Below are 21,592 nucleotides of genomic sequence, written 5' to 3'. Positions count from 1 at the left end.
TTAGTTTAGTACACAGACAAGGCTGCGCACTGTCGTGGGGTCTTGTCTGTATATGACAAACTGGGCTTGTGGTTCAACAAGTAAAGTGCGTGGCTTGAGAACAATGGCCTCTCTGGTGCCTTTCCTCGCTTCAGCCCTCTGCCCTCGCTCCATCCTCCCCCTCCCCTCTCCTTCCCTTCCAGCACTTGTGTAAAACAAGGAAGAGAACAACAGCGCTCCGAAATCGGACACTGGCAGCCTGCGAAGACACTAACAAGTAAGGCTGCTTTTGATTACTCAGTGTTTTTTTTCGCCAGCACACTGGTTGGCAATACACAATGGCCGCTTAGGTGCCTCTCCTTGATTCTTGCGCTGTTCTGTGCCTTACAGACGGTGCATACACTTGTGCATTAATTGCTAAGCTGCACACATTCACATCTGCTTCTTTATTAAATGTATTCTGATTTTTTCTTCAAAAACAAGAACAGAAATGACTGTTGCACCACCTGTGCTCTACATTTTCCCCATAATATCCATATCAAAGCACTATTCTGTACAGATGAAGATGCGATTTACCATGCCTTGTGGGGTAGGTCGTCTTCTAGTGCACACTGAGAATGATCTGATATTCTTCAAGCAGACACTCTGTGATGGCCGATTAAATGTGAGTAAAAGAGGTAGTAATGTGTTGACATTTTGCAAGACATCTGCGCAAATGGGACCAAATCAAAATCACGCATACATGTATCTTTTCTTAGAGGACAGGGAAGAAATTGGCTCCCAATATTTAAGTGCACTAAGCATAGGCTCCAATTTAAATTAAACAGCTATACCAGCCTAGTGCAAGTGTGCATGTCAATTTAAATAAATGTGGAAAAATACAAGCTTTAGCGTTTTTCTTTCTTGCATCAAAAATAAATGTGGATAAATACAGATAAAATGACCAAAAAATAAATACGGATAAATACAGACGGAAATGTTAAAAAAATAAATACCATAAAACCGGGAGCCCTAATTATAAAACTTAGTGTGTGGTGGTCACACTTGTTAGTGTTATATTATTACATTTTATTAACTCAGTTTAAGTTATAAAAAAAAAATAACAGTGTAGCCATTTGTGAGACTTTGACAACAAGGGCGTACTGTGTACACTCAGGAAGGATAGGAAAGAAGAAGAACAATAACAAAAACAAAAATACAAATGTAATGGAGGTGGAACAAAGGAAAGACATGCAGGCCTGAATGGCAAAGCAGCACACTACTAAACTGCCAGCAAACAATGGCCACCAGCCACATGGTCACTCACAATCACAACAAGCAGGAGGCATGGAAACCAATGAACTCAAGCAGGCCTATATGGCTAGACAAAGGAGGCATGCTAAACAACACAGCTTTAATGCAAAAACGAAAATCCACAGGGCTAGACAAGGTGTGCAAGTTACACAACAACCACACCACACACACACACAACAAAGATATTTATTTAACAAACACCAAAAAAGTGAAATACCCCCAAAAATACACATTTTGCAAATCAATCCAATGCCATCCATACCCTAAATGATGTTTAAATTCAACAGACACCACAGAAACAGTTGTCTCATGCACCCATGACTAGCTCTGGGCCTACTCGCTACCCGTAATAAAAAAAAAAATTAAATGATGAAAAGTACAAAAATTGCAGTTGCAGCAACTGCATTGCCCCAATCAAACAAACAACACCAAAAATCTCAAATCCAAAAGTCCTGAAATCCAAAAATCCTCAAATCCAATGATGCAGCAGACACAAAGGGTGATCCTTCCAGCTCCAAATCCAATTGAAATGATCAGGACATGGACAAAGCACTGGGAGGAGCCTGCTGGACAGGAACAGGAAGTTGGAGACTCTGCGGCACTTCCTTCCTCTTCAAAAAAAAAAGTAGAAAAAGAAAAAGGACTCCTTGCACAAAAAATTAAAGCCAAATGTCAATCAGAGGAGTTTTTTTCATCCAAATCATCATTTTCGAGAAGGTTTTATGCTGCTCGAGATATATTCTTCTCCAGATTGCAAATTTTGCGTGTTCGGCATTGCGAGCTTCACCGAACTTCTGCCGGATGTCCGATGGAACGCCTAAATGACGTGTTCGCAATTGCACACTCTCGCGGGATTGCGCAGCCGGCTATCAAAATCTCGTGGCGCACGCAAACGGATTCGAAAACTCGTCGGCAAATGCAGGGATCCTTGCAAGTCACTACTGCGTGCGCGAAAACGCATTTTGAAAGCGCGAACAAGGAAAAAACACCATTGTGCCCCAGGTTACGGAGTTTTCGGTAACTCCGCGTTCTACGCGGAACGCGGAGTTGCCAAAAATCCGCAAACTTCGCGATTTTCTAGAACATGCAATGTTGTCTTGATGTGTACAACACTGTCAGTAAAATGATAAATCCCAATGAACCTGGTCATGTTTCAGTTTACCATTGCAAAAAGAACAATTGCTGGACAGAATGCTGCACAATGTCAAACATTCGCCCCAGTACGGTGATCTGGGCCTAAATCCATCGTTTTTTTGCTCCCCATGCCTTTCCAGTTCAGACCCATCCATATGCAGCTCAATCTGCCAGGCCAGGACCTCCCTAGACTGGAAACAAGCATCCTGGGACCAGTTTCGGGGCATCACCTCTCGTCAGCCAGGCTACCTTTACTCCAGTGGCATGGAGAGCACGGGACCCACGTCTGGGCATACCCGTCCCACTCAGAGTGACAAATGTAAAAAGAGCAATGGATGGACAGAATGCTGCACAATGTCAAACATTCATCCTAGTACAGAGATCTGGGCCTAAATCCATGTTTTTGTTTGCTCCCCATGCCTTTCCAGTTCAGACCCGGCCAAATGCAGCTCAGTCTTGACCCTGTTCCCCATGGGAACAGTGCAGCCCAAACTGCCAGTTTGCCATTGAGCATATATCGCGTATATGCAGAATTATTAAACGACCACATGGAAATGTCGTACTGGTTGATAAGCTTTTGTTTTTTACTTTTTTTCGAGTAACAGACCTGTGTGGTTCTTTGAAATAATACTTGATATTTACATTACAACAATTTTAATCACGAGAATGTGCTGTATATATGGTCAAGTTAAATTACATCAAAGAGCAATGAATAATGCTTAGGATTGCTGTAAAACAAAATTGTCAGTCAAAATACAAATTACCTAATCTTAAACAAAGATATTAGCAGAGTCATTGCGGTGATTCATCCCAAAATGAAACACCAGCAGTAGCAAAAATAAGCACTGCATGCCCGAGGTATGGTCAAGACCTGCCAATTCACGTGGTGCCACATTGTGACACACGATGTTGACATTCTTCACACGGTCACCTGGTAAAGTCCTAATATCACAAGGTGAGATGGGAAAACCATATTCAGAGTAAGTTTCAGCTCTGCAGGTTTGTAGGTGTTTACAGGTTTTGCAACATACCCAGAATGTTGAAGGTGTCAATGGCAGTCTTCAATCATTTTGTTAGGGAGGGTATACGTGTGGCCATCTTGGAATTAAATGTTTTCTATTGTTTAATAAGGTTATGTTACTCGAAGACTGGTACCATATTCTTTCTAGAAGCAATGTGGTGGACCATGTTAGTACAGTATAATAAATAACAGAAGAAGTAGAATTTCAAGATAGCCTTCACATTGTGTCTCATTCCATAACTAGATCTGCATTAGTTTTCACATATAAAACAAGAAACTAAACTTTTGGGTTTAAGAAATATCTGATTGACTACTTTCCCTTATACTTTATTTTAATCTAAATGCAGAGATTTTTTTCTCTAACTGGTTTTACTGTTAAGTGGATCAAAAGTAGCTCAGATGACTGTATGTAATGTTCTGTTCTGTTATGTCATATTTTATTGTTATGTTATGTTATGCTGCAAGGTTATCCTGGCACTGAGTGTGTGCCTAGCCTTACTATGGTAGGTTAGTTAATTAAAAAGCCAGGTCTTCAGCTTCTTGTGGAATTTAAGAAGAGAGGAAGAGGCTTTGATATGAAGTTAGTGGTTATTCCACCCTTTAGGAGCAATGTCCTCCTGATCTGGCTCTGTGTATACATGGAATATGTGCAAGTAAGAGTCCTGCGGAGATGAAGTGTCTGGGTAGTTGGTGGAAGAGGATGCACCAGTTCAGGTAAGAGGGATCTGAGTCATGTAGTGCCTTGAATGTGTGTGTAAGGAGTTTAAATTGAGCTTAAATTGAGCTTTTTTGTGTATCAGGAGCCAGTGTATTTCCCTAAGGTGTGGTGTGATGTGACTTCTCTGTGGGAGATTTAGGATGAGTCTGGCTGCTAAGTTCTGAATGGTTTATTGACTTCTTGTGAGTTGCTTGATTATCCTGGTGTAGCGAGGAGTCCAATAGTCCAACTTACTAGTGACTAGTGCGTGATTGACATCATGTCTGGTTCTGCTTGCGATCCATTTGAAGATTTGTTAGACTTGGCATCCTTGGTGTGGTTTCCCCAGACATTTTGCCTGTACCTCCTGCATTTTAAACTGTGTACTGGATTTCGCTTTTGATGACTTATATGCTTTGGAAACTTTGCAACTGCTGATCAGTGTCAACGTGCAAGTGCTCCATGTGTACATTATGATTATGATTGGTTATCCATGATTGGCCTATTTGATTCACTGGTAAGTCCCTAGTAAAGTGTGTAACTTTCCATTGGGAACAGCTAGAGATTTGGCGTTTAGGCTCTCCAAACTCAGAATTTAATAACACAACTTTTTTTAAAAGGTGTTTTTTTTAATTGTGTGTTTGAAAATGCCACTTTTAGAAAGTGGGCCATTTCTTGTTTAACCATCCTATGTGCATCTGGCCTGTTTATGTATTCACTGTCTGGTTTTGGAGTGACAGGAGCTGGGGATGTGCATTAACTCTAGACTGGCACATGAGGGGGTAGAGGTGTGCCCTGCCTTGCCTGGGTGACTCATCACTAGGCTGAATATACCTAGTCTGCACTGAGAGTGGTGGGAAGAGTTTTCACTAGCACCTGAATAGGCTGTGTCTGCTTTGCACAATGCTGTCCCAACCTCCTGTAGTGAAGCTGGACCAGGGAGGACAGAACTAATTTTTAATGAGCTCTTAGACTCTTGCAACAAAGACGCCAAAGAGAAAATGAGGTATAAATATTAGACCTGAAACTCCAGAACTTTAGATGACTCCTGGAAACAAGAGGAACCTTTGTCAAGGAGAAGAGCTGAAGAGCTGTAAGGAGGAGTACTGCCCCTTTGCTGTGTGTTGCTTTGCTGGGTTGACCTGCAGTTGCTGCTACTGCCAAGTAGAGGACAAAGACTGAAACTTTGCTGTGAACTTGCTTGTGAAGAATGTCTAAGGGCTTGTGTGTGCTTGCCTCCTGTTCTGAAGACTCAGGGACACAAAGACTTCACCACCTGCTTCCCTGAACTCCACTGCTGTGAGTTCTGACCTCCCAGGAGGTGCCTGTTCCAGTGCTGGGACCCTGGAGGTTGTACCTGTTGCTGGGAGTTGTATAGGCTTGATAACCAAGAAAAACGACACATCACCTTTTAAGCACCTATTTTTCCAATGCAGCACTGTCAAGTGGGAGAAATGTTCACACTTTGCCGCCGTGCAGCCGAAGAATCACCGCAGTGCCTGCCAGCAGATAAGAAATCTGCTGCACGCTGAGTGCTGTGCACTGATCTGCGAAGTCAGAGATCACTGTACCGACTCCAACGCAGGTCCTGCTGTTCAGCTGAAAGAATCGTCGCTTTGTAGGACCACGGCTGAAGAAACTGAGAAAGCACATGTTTGCCACCGCCGCATCAAAGTCCAGCGCATTCAGGTTTTCCGACGCATCACCTGCATTCCAGAACCATCTGGAATCGACGCATCACTTCCGATGTGAGAAGGTGGGTTGGAATATGCTGTCCACTAATTAAAGTGGGCACCTTGGGCCACACACCCCTTATGATGTATGAGGTCAAAGATAACCTTATTGAAAGCTATCCTAGTGGTAGCAATGGAGAGCAGCCTTCAGGCTTGATCTTGAAGGAATGTAAAGCAGCTTGTTTTACCAGAATATCACCTCCTAAATTATTAAATGAAAGGAGCACCTCTCAGTGTTTTTATAAAAATATGTATTTATTAATATAACACTCTCTACTAGTCTCTACACGAGACTAGGGCACAAAGCACACAATACTAAATCAATAGAACAATCGTAAATAGCAAAATACACAGAGGGCTCCAGGGAGAGACCGAACCATATACTAATAAAATGGTATAACAACAACAACATAACTAGACACAGTGCCTAGAACACGTACAATTGCTGGGACTCCAAGGAACCACCCAGAGGAGTGACACAGGGAGTCCACGGAGGACGGGTGCAGTGAGGAAACACAGACGCGTGCTCCATACAACTCCATGGGAAAGTCTCGGTTGGAAATTTACAAGTTAAGGACACTTCTAAGAGGACTTCGAGCAAACCCTTTGGAACTTAGGAGGTTCTAAGGCCAACCCACCAGTGAGTACCAAAGTACCCGTGTTACCTATCCCAGAGGAGCCAGGTGCATAGGGGTCAAGTGGTGTCGGAAACCTTCATCGTTTTCAATGGAGAGCTGCAAAGAAGTCCTTCTGCCAGGAGGGTGAAGAATGTCCCGAGGAATCCAAGCCTGGATTCTAGGTGAGAAGAACCTGAAAGCAGAGGGGACAGAGTCTGGGTCACTTCAGATGACCAGGGGCTCAGTAGTCGAATGCTCACCAATGTTGAGTGCTTCAAGAGTGAAGAAAGGTTGCTTGACTCTGCAGCCACGGGGACCAGGAGATGTCGAGGATAACCAGAGTCAGGAGGTGAGCTGAATCACAAAGGATGTCGAGAACTGAGGGGTCGATGTCTGGCTGAAGCACCAACAAGCCTTGGCAAATGCAACCCATGCGGTCAGAGGAAACAGGTTACGGTGAGGACCAGCAAGGTCCAGGGGACTCTCCAAGCAATGGAGAGTCAGGGCACATCTGGAGCAACCAGATAAGCCCAAGAATTAGCAAGGTGACCCTCACCAGGACCCACAGGCCAACGGACCAGGGATCGCGAGGATACATCAAGCACGTTTTCAAAGCCCAGCCCACAGGACAATCGTGGAGTGGAGACCGGAAATCTTCAGTGCAAACACTGCTCAGGGTCGGGAATACACGGAGACCAATGCACAAGCTCGGGAATCGTCACTAAGCATATGCAACTGCAAATGTAAGCGGTGCACAGGGGTTCGGGTTGCACGGTCCCCACAAGGGATACTGGAATTGCTGAGAGGGTAGATCGACCTCAGGGACCTTCGGGAACCCACCTCCTGTGTTGATGAAATCTGCGGAGTCCTCAGGAGCTCGGGAGAAGCAAACAGGTCAGATACGTTTAAGTGCCTGCTTTTGAAGGGGAGTAACTCTTTTACTCCAAGGGAGATTCTTCAGTCATCCAGCGTCGTGCAGGCAGTCAAAGTACTTGGTTTCTTCTTAGCAGAATCTTGTCCAGGTAAAATCTGAAGTCCTGTAGTCAGGTAACTCACGTTATACCCATGGGAAGGGGTTGGAAAGATTCTGTGGACCCTCCTAGGGGAGGGGCAGAACAGAGGGGTGGCTGCACCCATGTCCTTTCTTCAGTTTCGTGCCAGAGCAGGAGCAAAAGGCTCCTAAAACTGGTTTGAGCTGGACTATGCACAGTGACACCAAATGTGCCCACAGTGCAGACTTTCTGGCACTCTAAGAGTGCACCCACCCAGCCCCAATACACTAAATCCTGTCTGGGAGATGGTTACCCCTCCCAGTGACAGGATGCCTATTGTCATGTCTTTCTCTGTACGAGCTTGGCTTAGCAGCAGGAGAGCAGAATTGTGTCTATGGCTGGCAGCATCAATTTTGTGCTGCCTAGGTCGAGAAAGCTGGTACCGGGTAGACCGGTGACCCACATATGTCCCATTGGAAGGGTAAAATCATACCTCCCACTCTATAGGAGAAGCCCAAGAATTAGCTTCTCCAGAGAGCTTTTAGTTGTCATGGAGTACAGCAAAGAATCAGTGTAGGATATGTTTTTTAACAATGAGAAATCCCGTTACATGAGAATCCCAAGTAGAATCTCACTCATTGATATGCACCTAGTAAATTTGTTGAGTTGCATCCTCCAGTTCCCTCATTTTATTACAAGATCGGCTGGCTGTCTGTAAACAACTGGGTCTGGCGCTCTGAGTCGGTTGCTAGAAAAACCTGTAAATGTGTGCACACATGTAGTCTGAGTGAGGAAGACTACTATCTAACTCAGCATTTCATTTACCCACAGGTAGCCATGCAGTAGATCCAGTCTAACTTATCTGTAGCCTTATGCATTTGAATGCTAATACTTTGTAATGTATTTCTATACGAATAGGAGTGCACCTTTTCTTTTCTCTAAAGTGTAATATATCTGCTGTTTTCACATTGTGCACTTTAATTCAAACATTGTTTAAATTATGTTTTATTGGCACATGGCTCACAGATCAGAGTCAAGTCAATTCCTTCTATATAATTTCCTTTGTCTAAAATTTAGATCTAAGGTCAGATTTAACCTAGCTGAAATATTTCACACATGCAAGTTTGATGGATGTTTCTCTGAGTTTTGCACTATGAAAACCAACACTTGAAAAACTTGGCTGAGTGGAGAAAAATATTGTTATCGCCAGTTGGAAGATCAAATGACCCATTGTATAATAGGCTCATTCCATGCAAGTAAGATTCGCCTGCTGGAGAATGGGATGTGGGTTGTGAGTTTAAGAAGCTGTTAGCTGTATTCCTAATTAATTAGGTCAAAGCGGTTCACGTACGAACATCAGGGAGAAGCCAGGCTCATGTCTAAAGTGCTCATCAGGAGGCCCCTCTGAAGTATGAGAGGCAAATAAAATGGAGGGTGCAAATACGAAGGCATGAGTCCTACTTTGAAGCTGTGCATGAACTGGAAATTCGGAACTCTGGTTGCTGTTATTGGCATTCTGAAATGAAGGGATGATACCACAACACTAGATTTAGTGGGAGTCCCACCAATGACAGCATTCTCTAATTATGTGTATATCCTCTTGCCTTGAGAGAATGAGCTAAGAAGGAGATGTAGAAGAAAAAAAAGTATCAGTGCTGCTGTGTGAGCAGTGTCCGGGGGCCCAAGGGAGTGCCCGCTCCTGACTTTGACTTCCACTGGCATCTCTCCAGGTTCGATGGCCTCAGGTCTTTGTTTCTTCCCTTGCGTACCACTGGGGACTAGACCTGCTGTGTCCTGTGCTAGCACTGCTGGATTGATTAGGGAATGAGTGGGCTCCAACCACTCTGCTTAGCACCAAAGAAGAGGCTGTGGGCCTGTGTGTCAGTGGAGCTGCTGGCACTAAGTGTAGTGTGGTGCTAGCATCCTGTGGGACACTGCTATGGAGCTTAAGTAGCCCCATGTCAAACCATCATGAGAGATAAGCAGGAGGGCATGTCTAGAGATTTCACAGAGAATATATGGTTTCCAGCAGTAATCAGAGCTGCAAAGGTTGTGCAGGGCTGAATATATTTATGATATCTCCTTGCCTGACTAGATTAAACCCTCTTACAGTCTGGGACGAGGGGGGGGGGTGCTATCTTTTGCTCTTTTTTTCTGGCTGGAGTGTGCCCCTAGAGTAAATCACTGCAAACCCCTTGTATATTATTTGACTGCAGGCCACGTTGTGGCTTATCGAATCTGCCATCTGTGTAAAATTTGTTTAATTTCCTATAGGTGGCCTGATGCCTTAGGTACCTACCAGCTTAAAAAAATCACGCACTTTTCTTTCAGTTTACACCCTTGGAGAAAGGCAAAAATAACGAGCATAATTGCACGCTTTTATAATTTCTCCTTTCGTGAAAAAAACTGCTTCCCTGCCCGGGGGAGCTCTCATGCCTCACCACAGTGGCCCTAGCTGGGAACATTGCCCACACTTCTCCTGCATCTCCCGGTGCCTGGCACCTGCTGAGAAACAGATGCAACCAGCATTAGCGCCCGACTCATGGCTGTGAACAGTCAGGTGCATGCGCTTAGACAGAGAGTTGGTGGAGCAAAAGAAGTATGCTGGCACCTGTGGGAGGCAACACACACACACATGTGAGTGTTAAGTACTCCAACAGCAGGGGGCGGCTACAGTGAAAAACAGTCCAGGGCAGCTTTAGTCTGAAGTAAAAGAAACATCAGTGCGGCCACCACTGGGGTAGAGCAGCAATCCTGTCAAATGAATCTTTTCAGTTGTGTGGTTGTCTGACAACCAGTAAACAATTTGGAAGCCTTGGAGAGAGAGATTTAATGTTACACTGAGTTCTGGTCATATTGTATGTGTGTGCCTCAGGAGTGAGCCTATATGCTCGCATCTCCAGTCTAACGTGTTTGCTTATTTGCTGTTACATTGGGAGTGTTAGTTACATTCTCAGGTAAATTCTTGAGGTAGATGAATTGCATTGTGATAATCCTCGTTAGGTCCCACAGGACGAACTATGGGGCATATTAACAAGCCAGGCGATAAAATTATCGCCGCTTTAGCGGCAGAAAACTGCCGCTAAAACGGCGATAATGGGCTTGATAATATGCTCTTTGGAATTCCAATTGAAGCCCATGTTAGACGTCCTTCACATCTAACATGGGTTTCAATTGAAATTCAATAGAGCATATTATCAAACCCATTATCGCCGTTTTAGCAGCAGTTTTCTGCCGCTAAAGCGGCGATAATTTAATCGTCTGGTTTGTTAATATGCCCCTATGTATTGTTGCACCAAATAAAATTGTATTTATGTATTTCTGATCTTGTGCATTGTATTTACAATTAGCTGTGTGAACATTAAATACGTTTTCATTTTAAAGTAATTTCACAGTTTGAAAATTGATATATTGGTGTTTTTGCTATACATTGCTAAATTCTTGTTTCTTGCCCACAGTGCCTCTCTGCGTCTCGACATTGCTGTCCTGAGTGTAACATGCTAAAAGATGTACTTTGTCCCCAGTTGGATGGTCCATAGTACGGAGACCCCAGACAACAGATAATAATGACCTCATTTAAACAGTTTTAACCAATGACTTCTGTTTGTCTTGCCCCCACCAAGCCGGCCCACTGATGCTCAGCAATGTGGGTCTCAATATAGATTGTCAATCAAAGTTGCATCAGTTCAAGTGATGTCCACTTGCCATCAGCATGTGGTCTGAATGTCTTAAAGTAATTACAGCTACCCCATAGACTGACCTCTTAAATCCCCAGGGAGGAAGCTGCTCTCAATACTGACACCATGTATCCCTCAAGTGATAGCTACTCTCCAGACTTACCTTAATACAGAGACATACATGTTCCTTTAGGGATTCTTCTCCAAATGAAAGACAATAAAATATGAAATACTGACCCGAATTATTTTGTGTTACTAAGTATGTTCTTTCACTAGAAAACTTAAGACAGACAAACAACAAGAAACTAGCACTGGACGGGCCCTTCTCATCACTTCCCCATACCTTCCATCTCCTCCTTGAACAAGATGACACAATTCCTGCCTCCGGGATGTTAGCCCCATCTTCTCCCTTTCAAAGGATACTGCAAAGTTCTTATCCTTTACCTCATTAGAGAGCACACACCTCTCCCATCCCATTAGGTGAAATCACCAGTCCTGAATCTACTCACTGCTTCAAATCTGCGGCCCTGATCTGTGCTTTCATCGCCACCATCCCCACACAAGACTTACCAAAACGAAGAGTAGAAGCTCTTGCTATAACATCCGAGTTAATGCAATTCATTTGCAAACTCATACTCACAGTCTGTCATATCCACACATCAAAGTGCTTTTATAAATTGTAGATCAACCATTGCCAATGCTGTTTTCTGACACTTATGTTGTAATTTTTACATACCCATCCTGATATAAGTTTTAAATTGTGACTTCCTTCGAACTATAAATTGGCCTTTTGCTACGAGGTAATTTACAATTACTGCAACTTTACAGTGCACAAAGACAGGGAGGTGGTATGCCCATCATCTACAGATGCTTGTTTACTTTCACATTTCTAAACTCCCACACCACAGACCTCTTCCTGGTGCAGTAGTGAAATGTAAACAGTCCATGAGCTCAGTGGTCCTGATCACCTATCCTTTGCTGCTGCTCATAACTTCCTGTGGCTCTCTGAGAAAGTGATTGCGCAGTAGTCCCTGGAGCCCTGCGTTCAATCCTTCTGTGGGGACATCGCCTGCCAGTGGCTACAGGTCACTTGAGCTTGGTTTGTCTGTTGGGTTTTTGGCCTGTGTTGCCATGTTTTTTGCCCTTGGCTATTTTGATTTGATTTTTCAACTCCACTTTGTTGTTTCAATCCTTGGGTGTATACTGTGCTTTGTATATTGCTGGTCATAGGACGACAATTGTGCAGTCTTCTTCTCCAGCTCTCCGATCCTGCCCTCCGACCTTCTTGCAGCTCCTCCCACCTCCCAGGACTGCTCATGGAGGCTGCTGCGTGGCCAATGTGAGCAGTCTGTGATGTCAGTGGTCCCGATCACCACTCCCCCGCTGCTGCCCATAACTGCCTTGTCTCTCTGAGCAAGTGATTGTACCACAGTCCCCTGAGCCCCGAGTTCGATCCCGCTGTGAGGACCTCAAATGCCTGTTAATACAGGTCACTTACGCTTAGTTTGTTTATTGGATTTTTGGGCTGCGCTGCCTTGTTTCTTGCCCTTAGTTATAGTTTGATTTGATTTTCCACCCCTCTTTGTTGTCGATACTCCTTGGGTGCTTGGACGCACCAACAGTCTCAGCTGCTGCACATCCCCATGGACCACCAAAGGACCATTCTCCTGCTGACATTGCCACCTCACCTTCAGCACAGAAGCAACCAATATCACCCGCTAAGTCGACTGAGACTCCCACGACAACACTCCAGGCGGACATATCTCCTCCCTCACCCTCACAGAAACCTGGCTTCACCCTGTGTCCACACCAACCCCAGAGGTTACAAGATAATGCACTGGGAACAAGCCAACAAACATGGAGGCGGAATCACCACCATCTACAGAGACACCATCCACTGCACAACATCACAGACAACTCAACACCGGTAACGGAACACCTCAACTTCTAACTCCACCATCAGAGGTACCCTCACCTACAGACCACCAGGACCACCAGGAGCACAACACATCTTCGGTAACACCATCCCTGAAATCATTCCCTCCTCGCAATCACCTTGATGACCCCAGCAACGGCAACTTCACTGACCTCCTGGAAAGCATGAGCAACATTGGTCTCAAACAGCTTGTCACTTCCCCCACCCACATCGCAGGACACCCGCTCAACCCCATCTTCACCTTCCATGACTGTCAGATACATCCACACCATACTACTCATCTGGTCTGACCACCACAGTATACACTCTAGTATCCTAGGACCCAACTACCCTGGCACTGGGCCCCTCATATAAATGCATAGAAACTGGAAAAAGGTATCAGAAGACCAATGGAATGACATTCTCTGCTCCCATCTCCCATACTCTAACCAAGGCCCCAAATAAGCAGCAAAGAACTTTATCACAAAGTGTGTTGATGTCATTGCCCCTACCAAGAAAAGCACGGCCAAAAAACAAAAGAAAAGAGCAAGCTTGTTCACCAAGGAACAACGCTCCACCAAATGATAATGCTGACAACTCAAAAATAGATGGCGCATCAGCAAAAAAGCAAAAGACCACAACACCTACAGGACTGCTCTTAACCATTACTACTCCCTCCCGAAAAAAAGAAGAAGAATGCCCTAGCAAGCCACATTGAGGCCAGCGCAAACCACTCCAAAGAACTCTTCCCCATCATGAAGGCATTCACCAATCTCACAGTCACTGAGAAAAATATAACTTCCTCCCAGGAACTGTGCAACAACCTCGCAGACTTCTCCCACGACAAGATCTTGGCCATTTACTAAAACTTCGAATGCCAACCCTCCGCCGCAGATGGCATCAACCAGTTCACACCCTCGACCACAAATGCCATACACCCCTTCACCCACTGGGAATTCCTCACTACACATCATGACACATCACCACTATCTCCATCATGAACTCTATTCTCTCAGGACACCCACAGACCTATGCCCACACCACATATTCATCCTCTGATAGCAGAGCTCAGGAAGGTCCTAAAGACCTTTATCACCGCAGCCTACTTCCCCAAGGACTGGAAACACACTGAAGGGAGACCCCTTCTGAAAAAAAATCCCGATCCTGCTGATCTGAAGAACTACAGGTCCTTCTCACTGCTCCCCTACTTAACAAAAGTCCTTGAGAAAGCAATCAACCAGTGACTCATTCAACTCCTGGAAGATCACAACCTCCTGGACCCCTCCCAATCCAGATTTGAGACTAACCACAGCACCAAAACAGCCCTGTTTGCAGCCACCAACAACATCATAGAACTCCGGGACTGCGGGGAAACTGCAGCACTAATGCTCCTGGACCTGTCTGTCATGTTTGACACAGTCTCCCACCACATCCTGATCAACAGACTCCACCACATCGGGATTCAAGGAGATGCCCTAAAATGGATCACCTCGCACCTCACCGGCAGAACACAAAGGATCCGTCTCCTACCAGTCACCTTAGTGCCCAAGAAGATCGTCTGTGGAGTCCCCCAGAGTTTGTCCCTCAGCCTGACCCTCTTCCACACCTACATTACCCCCTTGGCTGACACTGTCAGATCACATTGAGTCAACACCATCTGCTATGCCAACGACACACAGCTCATACTATGTCCAAAGATCATACTTCCACAAAAGCCAGCTTCCACAGATGCATGAGAAAAGTTGCAGACTGGATGAAGGACAACTGTCTCAAACTCAACAAAAAAAAACAGATGTCCACATCTTTGGAAACAACACCTCACTCTGGAACTACTCATGATGGCCCATGGAACTTTGTACACCCCCAACCCCAACAGGCCACGGCCGCAATCCCAGCATCATTCTGGATAGCAAACTATCCATGCAGAATCAAGTCAATGCAGTATCTTCTCTCTACTTTCACATCCTTCGCATGCTCCGCAAGATCTTCAGGTGGTTCCCAGTCAGCACCAAATGGAGTGTCACGCAGTCCCTTATCACCAGCAGACTTATCTACAGAAACACACTGTATGTAGGATTCACTGCACGCCTCCTGAAGATACTCCAAACAATACAGAACTCGGTAGCAAGACTGATACCCGACCTCCCCAGAAGAACCCACATTACACCTCATCTCAAGAAACTACACTGGCTCCCGAATCAGAAGAGATGCCAGTTCAATATTCTGACCCACGTCTACAATCCCTACACAACGAAGGACCAGCATACAACAACAAACACCTAACCTTTCACCAACTGCCTAGACACTTACACTCAGCCTCTTTCTCCATCGCAGACACCCCACGGGTCCATTGAGCCAACAGCAGAGGATGATCCTTCTCGAATCTGGCAGCCAAGGCTTGGACCAACCTCCCCCTGCACCTCAGGACCACACCGTCCCTCCAACAATTCAGATGAGAGCTAAAAACCTTCTGATAGTTAGTGAATAGCCACTTGTTTTATATCAGACAATTGATGGTGATGTTCTCACCGGGAGGAGAGTAGGCAAGAGGAAGGATAACTCATGGGAAGAACTGTTTGGACAGAAGAATGTATACAGTGCATCTTGTCAAGGTTTAGCGTCTGTAGACCATTGTGTAGACAGTAGAAGATGGGGAGTTCACCTGTTCCCAGGACCTTACTAAAATCTTATCGGATGGTGCGGAAGAAGAAAAGAAATGTTACCACTTAGAATATTGTGTGTTTTTTTAGTGCGTCTTCCTAGAGTTCGTGGGGATTTTTCCTTTGATATTTCTCACACTTGGTCTCTACATGGGAGGTTGTTTACCATATGTATTTAATGTCTGCTGATTTAAAGCTGAGAATATTTCCTAGATTATTATGCGAAGGATTTATGCTTATGCATTGATTCCCTCATCAATACTCTTTATTGAGTATCTGAACTGAACCTTATTCTGTTTTTATTCCAATTTATGTTAGATTAGGGAACTTCCTTTATGGAACACACTTGCTATTTTATTACAATGTTAACCATAATTTTCACCAATATTTCATTCTTTCTTTTATGAAATATTGATAATTGGATTATTTTAACTTTTAATGCTTATATTTAAAAGATTAGTACTCATTGAATGAAAAATGAAAAGCTAAAGAATTGAAAAATACGTCTTTTTAACTCACAGAAATTGCCTCTTTATTGCCTGTACTAAAGGTTTTTAATGATTTAGTGCTATATGTTTAATGTGGATGATTGCTCATTTTTACTTCTCTGTGTCGATGAGCAAAGGTCAGTAGGACCAGTGGCGGATGACTACACCCTAATATTGAGATATAGAAAACTTCCCTCCATCACTGGTTTCTAAATTTACATCTACATCACATCCCTTTTCACTTATGGACTAAAAAACAAACTCCTTTCCTCCTGTTGCTACCTATTGCATGGATACTTCAACCTCCCAGAGGTGCAAAGCATCGGCTACCATATATTTAAACCTGACAGGTCAATGAGACTTCCCTGATCCAACACTCCAACTTGTGCACATACATTTTGGTTGTACTTCTTAGATCACTCTTCATCTCTCTCATCATCTGGCTTTCTAACTACCTTTTTAAGGAAAAAAGACATGGATTTCCACTAACTCCAGGGACAGAAATAGGTCATTGACAAAGAGAAACTGGCCACAATGATTTAAGCTTGAAACCATGGTAACCACTCTTACATGGAACATTATAAAAGAGGACTAGAATTCAATGCTTCTTGATTGTTAGACTCCTCTGCGAGCCATGTGGTTCACGAGCCACTATGGGATGCACTTTCTTGTTTTGGAAAGGTTCTTAACCTAATATTGCACAGGAGACACTTCATGCACAGCTAATCCTCTTGTACATATGTATGTATGTGGTATTTCTATGGCACAAACTTAACCAAAAGCCTATACATGGCTCTTCTACCGTAAATTTAAAAACACATTGAACTTCATCTACCAGGATGCAATAGGAAAACTGTTGTAGACATTCTTCCAGTGTGCTTCAAACCACCCCCTGCCTTTGATGATCCACATTGAAATGAGGAGCTATTATTATAACACTTTTAGTAAGAAAATAAATGAACTTGCCTCTACTAGGACTCTTGTCAAATCAACACACACATCAGCTTGATGGTTCACAATAGAAGTAACTACTAAGGCAAAAGCACTTTGTGCAGCAGAATGCAGATTGTGGAATCCCCATGAAACGTTCATAACTTAGGATTAGTGCATGGGGGTAATAATCCTATTTCCTGTTCAAGACCAACAGGCTTTCTTTGGCTGTCTTGAGAAGGAAATCGTTTCTGACCTTCCACCCTCAATGGCACGGGAACTTTGATGTTCATTGACTGACAGTGAAATACCCATCAGGACATTGGTCAGGGGTTCTTGCTGGTGGAGCTAGTGTAGGCTCCGCCATCAGAAACATAGTGTTTCTCCAACTCTAAACAGAATGTGAGAAATGCAACTTTGGTACCACCAGAGACACATTTCTGCCCTCCTACTGCTGAGCAAAGCTCGAGCAGGGGAAGGTAGGACAATAGACATTCTGTCACAAGGAGGTATAACCACCTCCCAGACAGGATTTAGTGTATTGGGGCTGGGTGGGCGCACTTCCAAAGTGCCTGAAGTCTGCATCTGGGGCACATTTGTTGTCCCTGAGCATAATCCAGTTCAAACCAGTCCTGGGAGCAGCTGGCTCCTGCTCTGGCACGAAACTGGACAAAGGACAGGGGAGTATCCTCCCCTCTGTCCTGACCCTCCCCTTGGAGGGTCCCTGGATCTGTCCAACCCTCTCCTGTGGGTAAAAAAAGGGCTTACCTGGCTGTAGGACCCTAGATTCGACATTGACAAGATTCTGAACAAGAAACCACTGAACTTCGACCATCTGGACAGTCTGGACTAAGCTGGACTTCGACTGGGCCCGACTTCTTCTACCTCATTTTCCAAAGCATTGTCTGTGCTTGTGTACCATACAGGCTCTGTGCAGGACCTGTGGAGCTTCAAGGACATCTTAAGTATTTCCATTGGGGTGGAGGAGTCACTCCCCTGCATTCGCAGGCACTGTAAGACAACTGACAGGTCTGCTGATCCTGAGCTCCTACAGACTATGAAGGCTCCAGAAATACAGGAGGTGGGTTCCTATGTTCCCTGAGGTTGAGCTGCCCTCTCACCAAGTTTGAGGCCAGTATCCCTCGTGCAGACTGTATAACCTGAAGCCCTGTGCACCGCGTACTTTTGCACTTGCATATGCTTGTTGGCATTCTCCATCTAACTGCATTAAGCTATCGATAGCCCCAACATCTGGGCACAATTTGTACAAAGGACTTTGTCCTTCTCACACTCTATGCCCTGCAAGGTGTTGCTTTGTGAAACTGCTAGAGGTCCCCTTGTGACTCCTGTGCCTCGGGCTGTGGGTCCATTTGAGGAACATCACTAATTTTCTTCAGCTCCCCTGGTTGCTCCAGGCCTTCCCTGAGTCCCCTTGCTATGGTGAGTCTCCTGGTCCTTGCTGGGCCAGACTGTGACCTTCCTCAACCCTCTTCATGGATTGCCTCTGCCAAGGCTTGTTGGAGTACCAGCCGGACACTGACCCCTCAGCACTCGACATTCTCCGTTGGACAGCTCGCATCCAGCTCCTGATTGGCCTTGGCATCTCCTGGTCCCCGTGGCTGCAGGGTCCAGGTCTCCCTCTTCACACCTGAAGCACCCGACATCGGTGGGCATTTGTCTACCAAGCCCCTGGTCACCCCTGAGTGACCTAGACACTGTCCCCTCTGCTTTCAGGTACCTTCGTTCAAGAATCTACCTGTGGGTTCCACCAGTCACTTTTCTTCTTTCCAGCAGGGGCATTTCTTTGAAGGCTCCCATTGAGGATGGCGGTTTCCGACACCAATTCGACCCTATGTACCCAGCTTCCCTGGGATAGGTAACTCTGGCACTTTGGTTATCAACGGGTGGGGTGGATCTCCAACCTTCCATATTCCAAAGGGTTTCTTCGTAATCCACTAGGAAGGGTCCTTAAACAATAAAACTCCCACCGCGACTCTTCCATTGAATTGTACGTAGCACGTGGTTGTGTTCTCACACTGCACCCATCCTCTGTTTTGTCACCTCTTACTCACCTTGGGTGGTTCCTTGGGGTCCCTGCAATACTACCACCTCTAGACACTGTCTTGACTCGAGTTGTGGTTCTTATACCATTATTTTAGTATATGGTTTAGTCTCCCCCTGGAGTCCACTGTGTATTAGTGCTACTTACGTTTGTTTCTGTGCTGCAGTATTCTGTGCTTTTTGTTTATCTGTGTGTAGGAGATACTGTGAGGTATTTAAGGTGTGTTATAGAAATAAATACATATTTTTATAACTACTGTGTGGTTCTCCTTTCATTTAGCCAATACATTAATGTTGCATTCTGGTCAAAGAAGCTGCTTAACATTCCTTCAAGACTAAACCTGAATGCTGCTCCCCACAGCTACCACTTGGATAGCTTTCTAAGGTTATCTTTGACATCTTAAATCACCATAAGGGTTGTTTGGACTGGTGCAAGGTGCCCACTTTAATTAGTGGACATCATATACAAGGCCAACTTCTCACATCTTCCTTTTTATGCACTCTTCTTAATCTATGGTGTGTGACTATGAAGGCCACCACCCCTCCCTCTGACCGAATGTATGTTATCCCCTAGAATCTAGGGTAAGGAGTATGTGTTTTACTTTGATCAGTAGTAATCTCAGTGGATATAGTCTACCAGGCCGGATGTAGAACTCTACCAATCTGGTAAGACCGTTCCAGGGCTTAACAGCCACTGGAGGGAATGGTTAAATGTCTTCCATCATAAACAGTATGAGTTAAGATTATCCTTTCTTGACCAATAGGTTTTGTATTTTAATTACTCACTTACACTCACGAGATATGTTATATCTTCTGCACGTGTTGGGTTTGTTAGCATGTAAGGATACTTATGGTTATAGTCATGTGAATCACCAATCTGTGCACTTGGAAAGGGGCTGTGCTTGGCACACTGTTACGTTTCACAGTACTTGATTCTGTGTATTATTCTTCCCCTCTGCAGGTACATGACCTTTTACACATGAGAGCATTCCAGGTAGGATTCACTTGGGCACACTTTAGGTGTACTCCCCCGCTTTAGTCTGTAGGGATATAGGGAACACCCAATAATTCATCCCAGCAGGGATCCGACCGCCCCGACGAATGCCCCAGACATTTTTTGGCTCTTTGTGTGGGCAGAAACATGTTGGTCTACTGAAAGAAGTTTTAGAAACATTACCTTCTCCAGGATCCATCAAATTCTTCGGTTTTAAGTGTACCTCAGGCCCTCACGAATAAAGGTGATAACCAAGGAGCCTGAAGGTATTTTTAATTGAACTGGATCCCGCTTATGTCCTGCAAGTTTTATGCAAGAATTTCCTCCTCCTGCCAAAGTCTTTGTGGCGGTTGAGTCCGCCCTGGTAGTACCATCTTACTAGCGTGGGGAGAGGACGCCTATGATGAAGCATGACACAATATTGTGTGTGAGGTATCCTCTTCCACTATGGATGGCCTTCTAGACCTTCTTAGACTACACATGACCTACAGCAATTAGGTTTCCACATTCAACCACGTTTTCCTACTCGTTACATTTGATATTGGCAACCTACTTCTTTTTGTGGTTATTATACCAGTTTTCCCCTACCTCTTCTGCTAGCTGTTGAAGATGGGTTCACCACAGTCATGACACACCTTCAGACAATAGCCAACCTCCTGACATTGTTGGGGTTCTCAATCAATGAGACAAAGTTGCACCTGACTCGTTTGCAGAGGCATTCTTTATTAGGAGCTATCTTCCCCCATTCCTTCTCTCATGGTCCCGATAGTTCAGTCCTAGATCTTGGCTTCATGTTTTTTTAGCCTCCTGCATCTTCCTTTTTTAATACACCAGATGGTATATGTGGGCTCTAGAATGAAATCTCAAGTTCCGATGAGTCCAGCACCAAGTAAACCAGTCAGATGCAATCCAGATTAAAGCGGAGACAACACATGATCCTAGTTGGTGTCTTCTTGATTGCAATTGGATGAGCGGCAGAGCCCTATTCTTTCCCTACCCAGGGCTTATTGTAATAATGGATCTGTTACTGCTAGGTTGGTGTAGTCCTATTGGGGATGTGGAGATCAAAGGACTTTGGTCTACAGCAGAAACCTAGCTCCGTAACAATCTGTTGACGATGTAGGCCATTTGTCTGGTGTTGAAGGCCTTCCTGCTGTCTATCAAAGGGAGGCTGGTGGAGGTTCTCATGAAAACACCACTGTCTTGTGGTGGTGCAACAAGCAGGGCATGGTGTGGTCCTTAGTCCTGTGCCAAGAGGTTCGCTGCCGCTGGAGTTGGCTGGAGAGTCTGGGCATTTTACCGATCTTGAACAACCTGGCAGGATACTTGAATACTAGGGTGAACAAGCTCAGCATCTTCCAGCAGTGGAGAAACCCTGGCTAGTTCTCTCTGTCCCCCACC

This window comes from Triturus cristatus, chromosome 4_1, assembly GCF_964204655.1.
Source record: "Triturus cristatus chromosome 4_1, aTriCri1.1, whole genome shotgun sequence".
Classification (NCBI taxonomy): Eukaryota; Metazoa; Chordata; class Amphibia; order Caudata; family Salamandridae; genus Triturus; species Triturus cristatus.
This window is presented reverse-complemented; position numbering follows the sequence as displayed.